The following is a 15,856-nucleotide window of genomic DNA, read 5'->3' as shown; positions in this document are numbered from 1 at the left end:
TGGCTTCCTGGGGAATCTCCACTGGCTTTCTTCTGCCTGCTTGAGCGGAGACTTGCCACCGAGGGAGAAGCATCTCACTTGTACTCACTTAACAAGTTAGCAACATGAAATACTATCTTGTGGTCAGTAGGGCTCAGATGTTTTGGAGCACTAGGATTTTAATCGTATCATTTATGGATTAAATGACTTTAACAAGTTACATAGCTTCTTTAAGTCTTGATTATGTCATCTGTAAAATGGGAGCAAATGGTAACATTGACAGCACAGAGTGATTGGAAGACCCAGAAGTTGTGAAGAACATAATACTGCTTTCCAGACTGACATGTACATTTCCATTGTACATGGAGCCAACAGCAGTTGTGGCTGTACATATAAGAGCTTCGTAACATCAAGCCAGCCAGAATTCCAGGGGGAATAGGGGAGGGGTTCAAGGAATCCCAGCCACAAATGAGGAGCTATTGGAAGTTGATGGCTATGGGGAGAGGAAAAGTCAATTTTGTTCAGAGATAAGACCCCTGGTAACTTGTCCATATTCCAGTGATGCTCCTGTCTGTGCACATACACTTAACGGACTCAGCGGATTGAAAAAGAGAGTGCATGAAATTAGGAGGGAGAAGTAGTGCAAAAAACTAGAGGGGATGGAGTAGGATAGATTTGTTTAAAATAATATTGTTATCGTGTATGAAATTATCAAAAAACAAAGCAAAACAACAGAAAGCAAAATAACTGTAACCCCAAAAAGAAAACAAGCAAAAGCAAATGAACTTGTCTGGTTCTCACATTCACAGAAGAAATGGTGATGGCTCTGTTGTAGTTCTCAACATCAGAACCATCATCTTCTCTACTTCCTCAAATTTAAGGATGAGGCTAGAGGCCATCCTCTGCCCCTCAGAGGTTGTTTAGGGCTACAGTACTACCTTATGATAGTGTTTTTGGACAATAGCAGCAATACCAGTAGTGATAAAAGACATTCTGAGTTCCACTCCTTTCTGTGTTATTTACTAAGTGTTTTGCAGATCTTGATGGTCCTGAAGGAGATGATTCACAGGAATCCTGGGCATTCTTGTACAGACAGAAAGGACCATGTGGCAGGATGGGACACTGTCTGGGACTTCTGACCAACAAAGGGTCAAGTCTGACCAGAGGTGTGCCATCCTGTTCTTCAGCTCCTCTTGAAGAGAGGGTCAGTCAAGCCATCCCAGTCTTTGACAACATCTGGCTGCATCATAGTCTGCAGGATTGAGACCTGTGTTGCCAGAGCTCATTGAGGAAACCTTTAACAGACTCTGGGGACATATTCTGATATACAATGCTTATCTTCTGTGCATCTACCACCAAATTGGGAGAGAGCCTCATGGAGGAAGGACTCAGTGATATGCCAGTGGGTAGCATCTAGAAGGAGAAATACTTTGAACCTTGTTTTTGTTCTGTAGAACAAGAAAACCCCTCACCAGTGATTTTCACCTTCCTAATGCTGTGATGCTTTAATACCATTCCTCATGTTGTAGTGAGCCCCAATCATAAAATCATTCTCATTGCTATTTTATAACTGTAATTTTCTATTGTTTTAAATCATAATGTAAATCTGTGTTTTCTTATTTGTCTTAGGCAACAGCTATGAGAGGGCTGCTCGCTCCCTAAAGGGGTAGCAACCCACAAGTAGAGAACCACTGTTTTACACAGATGGAATTCATCATCCTTGAGATAAGTTCTTGTCCATGGGGAGTTTTCACATCTCTGTGGATGTTGCAAAGAGGTTGGAGAGGAGAAACAAGATTCAGGAATCAGAAAGAGTAAGAACATAACCTCTCTCTTCCCCTAACAACTCAGTAGCACCCTGCCTCCATTTCTTCTGCTGCAAATGTGACTATTATACTCTGAAGGCTTTTGTTATGGCTTCTCTGAAACCACGAACACTCAATGGATATGAGTGAGTCCAGTTTGAATGGTTGAACTTTCTGGATGGGCAAAGCTAACTTTTTAAATATTTAAATCTTTTGAAAATATTGCAAGTCTTTATGTTCTTTTTTCCAGAGGCAGCCAAATGCTGCAAGTCTTGTCTTAGTGATTCAGAGTTAACATTATAGACTCCTGATCCTGTGCACTGAGGCCGTGGGCATGAGGGGAGAACAATTTGTCTTCATGAGGGATGGGTGAGGAATAGCTGCAGAGTAAGTTTCTGCCTTGCCACTTCTGCTGAGGCATCTGTGGGTTCGTCTTTTCTGCAGCAATTGAACTTGACTGTTCTTCTCTTCTGGAGGCCTGGGAAATGACATCTAAGGATGTTGTCAGTAAAATGAGCTTCCATGTGTACAGAGGTCTGGCTTCCTGTGGAGAGACTACATGGGCTAGGGACAGCTTTTTTGGTAGGCTTAAACCTTGCTTATTTCCTTCCTTGGACCTGGATGTGCTCTGGACATGTATAATACCAGGCATGGCCTAGCCCTAGACTGGAAAACAGATGGTGGATTCTTACAGCTCAGGCACAGCTTGTCTGGCAGATGGAGGTTTGGCTGAGCAGCAGTAACAAGTTCTTTACTTACCTCTGTCCTCTTCCTGTGCCCCTGCTCCTCCTTGTCCTCCTCTTCATCTTCCACCTACTTCTTCACTTCTTCTTCCTCCTCTTTCTTTCCTGCTCCTCTTCTTGTTCTCCTCCTTCCTCTCCTCCCCTTTCTGCTCCCCTTCTTCTTTCCTTCCCTGCCTCCTATTCCCTCCTTCCCCCCTTCTTCCTTTTCCCACTTCCTGTTCCTCTTCTTCCCCTTCTCTTCTTCTAGTTTCCCCTCCTCCTTTTTCTTCTTCTTTTCTTCCTCCCCCTTCCCTTCTTTCCGTCTCCTCTTTGCCTATCTTCTGCTGCTCCCCTCTCCCTCCTCTTCTTCCTTCTTCACTACACCAGTGTCAGAATTCATTCTTTGGTGTCTGTGCATGTGAGAACAACTCTGTGTGGCTGGGCTACACCTACACTAGAAGTTACTAGAGTTGGTTGATTTTTCTCTATCTAACACCCCCACTTCTAGAAGTTTACTTGGCAATCTGGGATTTGAAGAGTTCTTGGATACTGAGCATGTGCTCACCATTGGAGGATAAACCCATTCTCTACTTATAAGGACCAGTGACATTGATGGAGATGGGGAAGTCTGACTTAATAAACCTGGCTTAGATTTGCAACACTGGTGACAGACTTTCAGGTTCAAAGTTGTTGCCTTCAGCCTCCAAGAGCCACCTACAATTGTTTATTTAGCAACCCAGTAGAGGTGGTTTTTGTCTTGAGGCACTGCTAGAGAGGAGGGCACTGAGACCTGGGTATAGACAGATCCCTATGTACACACTTAGACATACATATAGATGCTGTGGAAAGTCCACCTGCCACGCACTCAGGTCTGTATATGCATAAAGGCACCTAACTGCACCTTCACTAGGTTTTTTTTCTTCACCCCAATAACTGTGCTTCTAGGCCCCAGTTAGATGCTATATCTTCTGAAGCATTCTATTTTAATGTCTCTTAATTTGTATTATCCATGGCAGTTTTACATGCCAACCCAGTCTCTTTTCTGTGTTAGCACTGTCCTAATAAACTGGGATTTGCAATGCACTGAAGAAGAGATCCCTGACCAAACTGTAGCTCCTTGAGCAAGAGATGCTTTTGAAGGTTTCATAACCTTTGTAACTCCTTGTTGTCTAGCACAGAACAGATGCTCAATACATAGTGATGAATGGATAGAAGATACAGTAAGAAATCCAAACCAACCTATAAAGTTACCATCCCATACCTATTCATAAATATATAGACGTATATGTAAATGTGATGTGTGTGCAGAGTGTCGTTCACTCAAGCATACCCATAGGCTAATACACATTCTTCCAAGCAGTTGAATGTACCCATACACAGCTCATTGGAGGACCATTATAAATATTCCACAAGCAAAATAAACACACGCACACACACACACACACACACACACACCCCTTACGCACCCACCTCTAGGAAGATAATTTCCTCTCTTGTGCTTACAACCTGTGTATGCAAATTGGATTTTCAGAACGTTTTAATCCTTTGTTGACATTTATTAAGACAAAACAGAGGTGGGCAGATACAGCTTCTTGGCTGGGTAGATGTGTCTCGCCTAGGATGTAATGTCAGAAACTGTTGATGCAGAATTAATACTCACTTTTACGAGTTTATCTTATGTCATAGAGTTGGAAAAAAAGCCTCAGTGTAAATATTCATCATATGGCTTAATTGGTTTGATGTACCGTAGCAACAAGCACGGTGCCAGACGCTTGCTACGGAGGCCTCCGCGTTGTTTCAAAGTCTTTATTATTATGACAGCAAAGTCTTGTTCATTAAAGTTTCACAATCCATTTTCATTAGGTTGAAGCTGAGTCTGTAAACGAACAGTTGCTCTGAAAAATCTAGCCCTCACAGCTCTCGCTGGGGAGGCAGCGCGTCTGTATTAATTATCAGAACGCTGGTGTCGATCGACGATGTTAATTGCACTGATGGCTCGTTATTTGGGGAATTGCCATGCATTTCATGCAGGGATAATAAAAATGAATTTTTAAACAAAGAGACTTAAAATAATATCAAATCTGCAGAGAATACCAACATCAAAGGCGTATCTCAAAGCTTTGAATTTTATCTTTGTGGTCCAAAATGTTAAAGAGGCGCCTGCAAGGCGGTTGGTTCAAGTTCGCAGTGAAGGAAAACAAAACAAGAGTTAATTAACTGTTATTACAAACCTTTTCAACTTTAATTTGACTTTCAAATATTAGCATTTATCTATGAACTGTGCTTCTGGGTTTGACAAATTAGTTTTCACAGAACAAGTTTAATTAGGCGTCATTGTGCTTTTATGTCAGTTTTCAGAGCTGCAGACAATGAACGGATTAACTTATTAAAAGTCATCTGTTTAAAAGACTTTGTCAAATGGCAAGGGGTGGGCACAGTTGCTTGGCTTTGCTAGGAGATGGGGAAATGATACTGCCACTGGGTGTCAGGGGGGCTTGGAGATAAGATGACAAGAGGGTTACCCTCTCTACCAGCTGAGCTCTGCTTTTTGTATACCGCTGCTTTTTCATGCCCTCTGGAGAGGAGAGGATCTGAGGTCATGGCCTCAACACAGTGTTTGGGAAATTTGAGTTCCAAAAGGTGCCATCTTGGGCTGGGGAGATGGTTCCGTCAACAAAGCACTTGTCTTGCAAGCCTGAAGGCCTGAGATCAATTCCTCAGAATCCATAAAAAATAGGTCTTGGAGTGGGGGAGCAGGCTTGCGATCCCAGGGCTGGGAGGCAGAGACAGGTGGGTCCCCAGGGCTTGCTGGTATGCCAGCCAGCTTAATTGGTGAACTTTGATTCTCAATGAGGATCCCTGTCTCTAAACAAGATGCATTGCATGACTCTTGAGGAATGACACCTGATGTTGACCTCTGGTCTACACACATACACACACACACACACACACACACACACACACACACACGCACACACACACTATACCATCTTGTAGAGAAAGTAATAAAGAATGTTTGTGATAATATTTAGAATTTTCAATTGACTGTATGGTATAGGCTAGGGTGCTCCAGGTCAGGGGTCAACAAACACTTTCTGTTTTTTTAATAAGGGATCATTCAGTCTATGTTTGAACCACTCAGTTTTTCCTTTGTTCTATAAAGGCAGCCATAGGTAAACAAAAGGGACTCGTGGTGTTCCAATCAAATTTTATTTACTAAAACAGGAGTCAGGGTTAGGCCTTGATCCATAGTTGGCTGGCCCTGGTTTTGTTGTTCTGGCAACACCAATGAGAATACAGTCAACAAAAGAGAACTGTAATTTCTCTACTGTCAAACATTTTCTGATCCTATCTAAAGATGTAGGGATGCAGAACACATGGTAATATACAGATGGCCTTTTACAAGAGTGTTGTGACTTAAGGTTATATTCTTATAGTGGGACTCTTACTTTACAGTTTTCCTATTTGGGCAAGAAGATTTATTCACTTTGATTTGTTAAATTGGCTCTATAAAGGTATGTTTGTTATAAAAGAGGGGGGGGGGTGGAGAGAGTGGTCTTCTACAGTTTCCAATATGATCTTTGATATGAACCAGAGATTTCTTACACAGACCCTGGAAGGTGAAGGGGACAGGACTGGAGCCATGACAGGAGCTTCTGACCACCTTTTCCATCACTTCCATAACCTTGAAGTTGCCGAGTGAGGCTCAGACCTTAGTTTTAGTTACTGGATGTGACAGCAGCTAGTCTGTACGAAGTGTGACACCTAGGCCCATCATCCCTGGGTAACTGTCAAGAGAAAGTTTTCCTACTTTCCTACTTTCCTGGCTAACCCACCCACCAATCTTTCTAAGAGCATGCCCTGTGCTGATGTCTACAGGTTTCTATGTCTTTCAAACTCTGGTCTCAGGTGTCATAGAAGCCAGGCACTGAAAATACCTAAGACCAACTCACAGTTCCTCCAGACCTTGCCAGATCTGGGATGTTGCTATTGGGACTTTCCTGGTCATCATTTGGCCATAAGAATGGGGCTAGTTCAGGAGAATGGGAAACATCATTGCAAACAGAATGGATAAAGCAATAGACAGTCATCAACTCTGTTCATGAGGGTTAAGGCCAGGCTTCCTTTTGGCTTCTAAATCTACGATTGCTACACCAATGTGCTCTGTAACCACCACCTAATGAAATAAAAATAATTTCATTATTTTCTTGTGACAATCTTTCAAACAGTCTCTTGGTCCCACTTTAGAGGTATGTAAACGGAGGCTTGGAGAAGTAAAGTAACTTAGATTGAAGATCTGGTAAGTTCCAAGTGTGACCTCCTGAGTACACTCTTTCCTGGTTTCCCACAGCTTGGAGCCTTGTCAGAGACATTCTAGCCCAGGGCTCTCTGGAGAAGCTGAGCCCCCAGGACACCCTCTTCTCCTTTCCTGGTTGGTCCTGAGCAAAACAATGACAGGCTGCTGCTTGCATGCAAACGGCATCCCTCCTCTCACTGCTGGAGCCCTGAGCAAGCACTTGTTGTTCATTTCTATAAATGTTAACATATCAGGATGTATTTTGACACGCTACTAAGATAAGTGCTAGAGCTGACAATAATAATGTATAATTTATGTCTCTCATATTACCTTCCCATCACTGTGCTTACATTATTACATAAATTAGTTTAATGTATCTGACATTCATCAGATAATTTAAGCATTTGTTCTTTTGTCTCGTCTCCTGCTCAGCAGGCTTCTAGGCTGGGGATCATGGTGCCATTTTTGGCACTGATTTGAGGGAACCCTGGAAAGTTATGGGAAGATTTTTGACACGCACAAAGATTTATTTGGGGGTGAGCAACTATGTCACAGGGTACAGATAGTCCAGGAAGAAGCCCTCAACTATCAGGTAGGTTGCAAAAATGGTCAGAGGTTCTCCTTACCCCAGTATGGTCATTTATTGACTTCTGAGATCCTCCCATCCAGAAGTGGAATCTCTTTTGAATCTTGGCTTGGCTGAGTGGTAGCTGTGGACAGAACAGCATTAGTAAATATATGCCTGGTGACTTGCTGTGATTGGAATATGCTATTACCATTATGAGAGTAAAATCTACTTAGCCTGCTGACTGACAATACTCAAGGCCCAGTTTTGTCTGGTTTGCTCCAGTTCACCTTCTTTGACCCCACTGGTACTTAGCTGACCTCACATGATACTCAGTGACTAGTCATGTGTGTGAGGTAGATCATCAACTGTTAAATGACTACAGCCACAAGAACAGCAGAGGTTAGCCGTGACCCCAGCCCGCATTCTGCATTCACAGAATACTGAGTTAAATGCATGATTTCTATTTCATGTTTTAGCACATTTGGGGGTGGTTTTGACACAATAGAATATGACAGACAGATGAAGCTGATTGACATGGAGTCTTTCTTATAGCTGTTAAAGAGGAGGAGGAGAAGAAGAAGGAGGAGAAGAAAAGAAGAAGAAGAAGAACAAGAACAAGAAGAACAAGAAGAAGAAAAGAAAGGAATATTTCTTAAGTTCCAACTACATACCTCTGTGGTAGTTTGATTACAAATGACCCCTATAGGCTTATATATTTGAATGTTTAGATTGAACATGATATCATACACCTTTAATCTCAGAATTTGGAAGTCAGAAACAGGAGGTCATTGTGAATTCATGGTCTTCCTTACCTAGGTAGTAAGTTCCAGGCCAGTATGGCTTATATATGAGACCTTATCTCAAGATAAGGAAGATATAGAGTCAAGATATTTAGATATTTTGCATAAGGTCGTAAACTAGTCAGTGTTAAATCCAGCATTCTAAATCAGGTCTATTTCTTAAACATGTTAGCTATGATCACTTATTGTGATATGTAAAAGGAAACCTGTTTAAACCGATGAATTTCATATGTGCATGCTTGTTTCAGGATAGGGGTATCTATGAAACAACTCCCAGAGATCGGTATAACTGTAGTCTGCATGGTATCTGCTATTCAAAGGCTTTTCCAGCTCTGTTACCTATTCTGTCATCCCTGCTTTGTGAAGTCAGTGATATCAGCCCCTTTCTAGATAAGGAAAGTGGTTTCAGCAGATCCAGGACTTGAATTTCAATCCCTTAACCTAACCAGAACCTATTCTCCTTACGGGTTATCTAGGGAAACCACTATGGCACTTAAAGTTGCAATGAGTCTCTACACTGACAGACATGAAAAGAGTGCTTGTGAGTGGGTCTCTGACCCAGGCCTCTGTATTTTCAGAGGTATAGTTCCTATCCACATAGGACTTGTCATCTGTCCAGGAGACAGCACCCTATGGTACATTGAACCTGGGTCTACCATTGCAGTGCCATTGTAAGACCAGTTCCTGCAATGCTAACCCATGTCCATTTAAATAAATCAACACGTCCATTTCCACAGGTGATGGCTGAGCTCCCTAGGGGCCCCATGGGATCCATCCAAAGTGATTCATTCTGTTTCTATGCTCATAAGTGTTAAGATGCAAAGATCTAAAAGTGAAACGGTCCAGCTTGGACAAGGATTTAGAGAAGATTGCAGAACTGGCAAACTGACATACATTTTCCTGGAGGGTTACTTATTTGGATTAGATACAAAATACTTAAGTTATTCATACAGTTCACCTTGGAATTCTAAGAAAATTACTTAGCATAAAAATATGTAAAAATTGCTTGTTATGGTTATTTTTATGACATTTAATTGAGAACAACTTCAGTGCCAATATTTTTCAAACAAAATATAATAAAAATCCTACAGTAGACTGGCACCCAGAGAATCAGAATGACGCCTATTGTAACATTGTGAAATATTATTAAAATTGAAAGATAGGTTATAAAAATCTGTATTATGGAATGAATTTACCATGTAAACAACATATTTATGGAAAATTCTGAAAGGCTATGTGTATAAAAACATTAGCAATGGTTATTCCTTGGAAATTGATTGGGAAATCAAATTATTTCTTATTTTCTTCTATATGTCTATATTTTCACTTTCTAAATTAGTGATATAATATTTGTGGCTTAAAAAAGGTTATGGAAGAGAGTAAACTTTACTGGGAAGTTTTAATAAAAATTGAGCAGCCTTTGTCTATTACATCTTGGATGTCTAATTTTAAATCAGTTAGAAAGATAGGTACAGGGCTGGAGAGATGGCTCAGTCATTAAGAGTACTTATTCTTGCAAAACACAGGAGTTCAATTCCCTACATTCACACTGTGGCTCAAAACATTCCTAACTCCAGTTCTGGGTTATCTTATGTCCTTTTCTAACCTCCATGGTTGCCAGGCATGCATATGGTACACATGCATACATGTAAACACGATACTCATACACATAAACAAATAAATTATTTTGAAAGTATAAAATTAGGCACAAAAACTTAACATGTGAACAGTGAACAGTGAAAGTTGTCATAAGGATTTGAAGACTGGTGCATCCTTCTTTGTAGCCTAGACCCAAACCCAACACTGCTTCTTTTTCATAGAACTTTCTCTCTGATTTTCATTCAAAGCAGATCTAATCAATGTTTAGTACAAAGAGAAAAGATCTTTGCATCAGATAGACACAACGGCTGGAATCCTACTGTTTCTGCTTGTGTGGTATCAAGGAATTCACCCACATCTCTGAACATGTTTCTTAATTATGGATGTATAACCCAACATTGAAAAGGTTAGCATACAGAGCCAAGCACAGTAGCTGCAGTTTAATTGATGTACAATAAATTATCATACTATTGTTTTAGAAGTATTAACTTATTAGGAACTGAGAAGGATATGAATTCCATGCCCTTATTTCTGATAGATTGACTCAGCAATAGGAACTGTATGTGGAGTCCCATGGGTGGTATGAGAATGCTGGTTAGCTGTTGTACCCACCATAACTGGTCACCTCCTTGGCAGTGCCACTTTACACAGGTTTCTATATACCTCCTAGGGCTCATTTCAAAGCATTCCCATTCCCAGGAGAGACATATTTCTCTTTGTAGATAGGTAAAGATTTTTGCTTTACAGATAGAATTAAGTGTATGGTTTAGCCTCATGTAAATGTATCTGAAACAAGAATGGGGCATGCTGCCAATCACAGATGCAATTGGTCACCGTGCTTTCACCTGCTGTGCCTTGGCATCTTGAGTTCTTTTCAGTGTGATCACTAGTACTAATTGGGGGTGCTCAATAAATGAAACCCATTATTACTTCTGGTTGAAAAACTGGATGTGGGAAGGAAAGAGCTAAAGGTACATTTATGCCAACCTCCTAATTTATTTCTTGGAGGTCCCTCTGGTGAGCTGTGCTATCCTCATGGAGTTGATGAAGTATTAAGGTCACACCGGGACTGCTGACAGTTTTCCCCCCATGTGTCTATATTGTTCACTTAGTATATTAATGAAGAGGAATTTGTGCAAAATTATTCAGAAACTATCTCCAGAATGGGCCAGAAAGGGTGCTGTAATGGATTAGTGATGTCTGCTGTGGTGTGGTATAGACTGGGCCAGGACTCCTTGTGTCAGTACGTTGTACTGTTGGATTGGATGGCTTTTGAATTTCTGTGGTTCAGCGTGAAGTGACTGGTTCAGGTGAGTTGCTGGTAAAGCTGGGAAATACTACCTGGGTCTTGGCTCTCTGACTGGGGCTTGTTCTGCAAAGACTCAAGTCCTAAGCCTCTGGACAGCAAGACTGCTCCCTCAGAGGGAATACAAGCTTTCCAGCAATGACAGCCATCGGTCTTTTCTTCCCTAGGGATTAGTTTCCGCTGCCTCAGTCCCCTCTGATTATGCCTCATCTTTATCCTTGGGTTCTTCAATTGGGGTCCTTCAGGCCTGTCTGGGGGTCTCTCTCTGTGACTTTCTTTAAAAGCTTAAGGGAAGAAGTGTTTAGACCCCAAATCCTTCCCCTTGGGGTAGAGTTTGGGAGTTGGGAGGCATTTCCCAGAGTAGGGCTTTGGCTAGGCAGGGGGTTCAGCTAAGAGCTGCAGGGAAGCAGCAGGGGTTCCTTAAATATGCAGAGGGAGCAGCTGCCTTTGATCTCTCCAGCCACAGAAGCAGCCCTCCCCTGCTGAGCTGGAGTGTGCATGTGTGCTTGAGGGTGGCATGTGCATGTGGGTTCATATGTAAATGAAGGTAGACCCAGCACTAAAGTGCTTTGAGCACGTGTATGCGTGTGTGCACCTACACATAAACCTCTATTAAAGTACACATGTGCACATATGTGTTCATGTCTGCAAAGATGCCTCCACCAGTATGCAGAAGTTAACGAGCATGAGTTTCATGCATACACTGTGGTTTGTTGAGCCAAATGTATGTTTGCACATCGATTTATCTGTAGCATTTCTATAGCATAATGGTATAACATTCCTAGAAGATTTCTTTGTGGGTACTCACAGCTCCTTTCTTTATTCTTAACACTACTGCTAGAGCCACCACAGAGGCACAATTGGATCCTGCCCAGTTAGTCAAGGTATAGGTTTGTTCTAGAATCTCTCAGCCAGTCGCATATGGCTAGGAAAAGACAGACTGTACTAGTCTAAATATTCATCCCTTCATCCCCACTGTTGGTATTAGACATGGCCAGATGATGTATTTGGCTGATGGGATGAGAACCCACAGACATATGTCATGCTCCACATTAGAGGACTTAAATGGTGTGCCACCTCTTCTCCTTTCTCTCTTCCCTGAGACTTTTTAACAGTTAATCCTGGGTCCCAGATAAGAAAGAATGAGACAAAGCCATATCTATCTCAAGATAAACATGTGATATAACAGTCTTTGGGCAAATAAGCCATGGAGGTTTTTAAACCTTTTGTCAATGCAGCATCACCAGCCTTGAGCTAGCTGAGACATGCGCACATCTTGATCAGCTCTGCTCTCCCTTGGCTTTTGCTATAGCAACCAGGAAATCACTTCTGGCAACTTGAGTTCTCACAACCTGTGGTTAGAAACAGAGGTGTACTGCTGTGTTCCCCTTACATGGAGAAAGGGCCCATTCCCACATTTGGCCATATAAAGGCTTTTTGTGTGAAGCTCCTGTGGAGCAAAATGAAAATCAGAGAAGCAGAACAAAAAGGGTGTTAAAGTTGGTAAAGGCCACAGCTCAGTTCAGTTGTTCCTCAGGCCAAGCTCTTTCCCTGCTTTATCCCACGTTCATTGTTCTTCATCTTGATTCTGTCAGGCATCAATAATCCTACTATGTAAAGCCTACTGAGTTGAATCTCTGCCGTGTGCATCAAGATTCTAATGTGATCTGAATGCTGTAGTATGCTCATACATGTGTGTATATTGTACTTCTTGTATGTGTTTGTGTACATCTATGTATATTTGTATCTGTGCTTCCATTTGTGTGATGTATATCTCTGTATAGCCATATATATTATATATGATATATACACGTATATGTATATATGTATACATACTATATATACATACACATATATACACTATATATATATGTATGCATGAGTATTTGTATATTACTGTGTATATGTTTATTATATAGGAGTATGAATATGACTTTTCCTGACATACAGTGGAAGAGCTTTCCTGCATATCCTTGTATAGCCAGTGACTGAGGGATAATGATATGGGAAGAAGGGATGTACTATAAATGGTAGAATTGTGCTACAGCATCTCCTGGCTGTAATTGAACTCAGGCAGGGTTGATTTTCAAACTTTTCTTCTTCATCAGATGACTGATGAAGGTTGCCCATAGGGTATATACCAATAAGGCTCTGTCCTTTGGTAGGGAAAAGAAAAGAAAGAGCCTAACCCCACTCTTTCATTCTCTGATGGTGATGGGCCTGTGGCTGGTTAGTCTTTAGGGAAACATTTTTGGAAAGATTACCTAGATAAATCTAGGGTCAGGTGGACAGATACCACTCCCTGTCATTGGCTAGAGCTCTGGGTCAAATGTCCTTTGTTTTAAAGGGGACTTTAAGTGGTAGGCTGTCTGCATTTGTTTTTGGTAGTTGTATGATCAGGTGGTGTGACAGAAACAGGAGACTTGATATCTGCCATTCGCACTTTATTGTCATGTGTTAGGAAAGCATTTTGAGTTAGTGAGGTGGAAAGATTGAAGAGACAGCAGTGAAGGGCAGTGGAGGTGAGAGAGCAATACAGAGAAGGCAAGTCTTATTCTTGCGGGTTTTCAATGTGAGAAACAGCGACTCATGAGTTCAAAAGGCCTAGAAAGCCCACTTGGTCCAATCACTACAATAACAACTACTTAATGTTAAGCTCTCTCATGTGGTCTTTCTTGGTGTCTGTTTCTATTCATGATGAACCAAAGGAAGGATTCCAACCCATGCTCAGCTTGGTGAGCACATGAGTTTACTGCAGTAACTTACAGAGTAAGTATGGGTAAAGGGTTACTCAAAGGAGTATAGGCAGCTAACAGGCAGTCACACCACTGAAGAGCCTCCCCCGCTCCCCGCCTTTATTCCCCCATTTGCTTGTTATTTATATATTCTCAAGGAGAGGAAGGGCCTCATTGAGCCAAGTGGACCTCACTGTAGGACTTGGATTTTTGTTTCTTAGTTGATTAAGTACAAAGTGACAATTATTCTGAGCTATGTTCTTTTTTTCTCAGCTGATTTACCAGGGAAAATTATACCTGGCCTGTGAGCTTTCCACATATGAAATACTCAGAGAAGTATTTCATTGAATGGAGAATCATAAAGGCTTGCCATGTTTCAGGTGCTTGCAGAAGATGTCCTTTTTATCCAAAATAGTGGTTCTTCACATAAAACTTCTCAAAACAAGATATATTGAATTGGGTTCTCAAGCGTGGGAAATCAACTGGATAAAGGATAGGGGGAAATGGCCATTTTAGAAAGAAGGGCAATATAACCCAGAATTTCAGAGTGAAATGGAGGAGATTAAGAATAGACCCACATTGAGATTTAGAACAGTAGACTCATCACAGTTCAACCAGTCAAGAGCCATGAGACCAAGTTTCCAACCTACTCCATGAGAGTTGCTGTGTAGGTCTTGCCTAGCAACACTGTAAGAAATGACCCCACTGGAGCCTTACAGGGAAAATCCAGGAGAATCTCTACCCCAGGGTATCCACAAAATAGAATGCAGGGTCAACAAAGATGGTTCTCAAGCCCTATGATTCCACAGTGTTGGCAGCTGTTCTTTAATTTACATGGGATCTCTTACCTTCTCCATCCATTTCTGCCTGTCACTTTGGCCCCTTCCCATTAGAATGAGAATGTCTGCTTTATATCTGGGTCACCATTGTACTTTGGAAACATGTTGGTTTTTGAGAACAACTTACCTTAGTATAACCCACCTTGAGTCTTCCTATGTGGTGGAAGGATATCTTTGGCTTAGATGTCAATGTTGATGCTGGAGTGAGAATCGTGCCAGAGTGAATGTATCTAGAGTATGAGAAGGCTGTGAACAAGATAGGCAGGGTTGAATGGAATTGTTTAACTGTCTCTGTATAGCTCATTTGTTGAAATGTAATTATAAATGTGATAGTATCCTGGAGTACTCTGTAGGAAATGATTAGGTCATAATTTCAGCCCGTACTGATGGGATTAGTGTTCATACAAAGGAAGCCACTGGCATAGTGTTTATGCCCTTCTCTCCCTTCCCATGAGAACTCCTAAAGAAGGTCCTATTTTTTAAACAGTCAGAAAGCCCTCACCAGATACCAAATCTGCTAGGATCTTAGTATCAGATATTTCATAGTGGTTAACAAATGATTTGTTTATAAGCTACCAAGTTTAGGGTGCTTTGTTATACCAGTTTAGCTAGAACCCAATCATAGAGCACCACCCAATTGCCAAGTCATTTGACTATTATACATTTTTTTGTTTCTAGGGAGAAAGAAAATGGATTTGGTCATCACGGGACCTTTTGTATTTGACATAGGATAGAAGGAAGAGATCATACTGGAGGACAGGAAGAGCACTTAGAAGAATTAATCAGAACAAGTACCAAGGTAATAGCTATGCCATAAAGCTTTTAAGTGCAAAATTGATAAGACAATTATCAAGCTCACAGGTTAAAGTCATGCAATCCCTCATGGGTTTGAGGAGTTCTTTGGAAGAATTGCCATGACACTGGAAGTACACGTCCTTCTGACTTTGTATTTGTCTTACTATACTTGTCCTGAAGATGACATTGTTTCTGCTGCTCTGTGAGTTTTGTTGTTGATGCAAAGTGACAAGGTTCTGTCTTTCTGAAGCCATCACTGAAGCATGAACAAAAAGTGAGAATTTGGGTACAAAGCTTTCTCAGAACTTTAAATGACATAGAAAATCCTCCCATAATAACTGGTGGGAAATATATCAAAGTCTGTGTGAGATGCTAGGGGTATAAGGGGAAATTCTGTTGTATGGATCCTGA

Source organism: Apodemus sylvaticus, chromosome 1 (genome assembly GCF_947179515.1).
Source record: "Apodemus sylvaticus chromosome 1, mApoSyl1.1, whole genome shotgun sequence".
NCBI lineage: Eukaryota > Metazoa > Chordata > Mammalia > Rodentia > Muridae > Apodemus > Apodemus sylvaticus.
The sequence above is the reverse complement of the archived record's forward strand: the minus strand, read 5'-3'. Positions refer to the sequence as shown.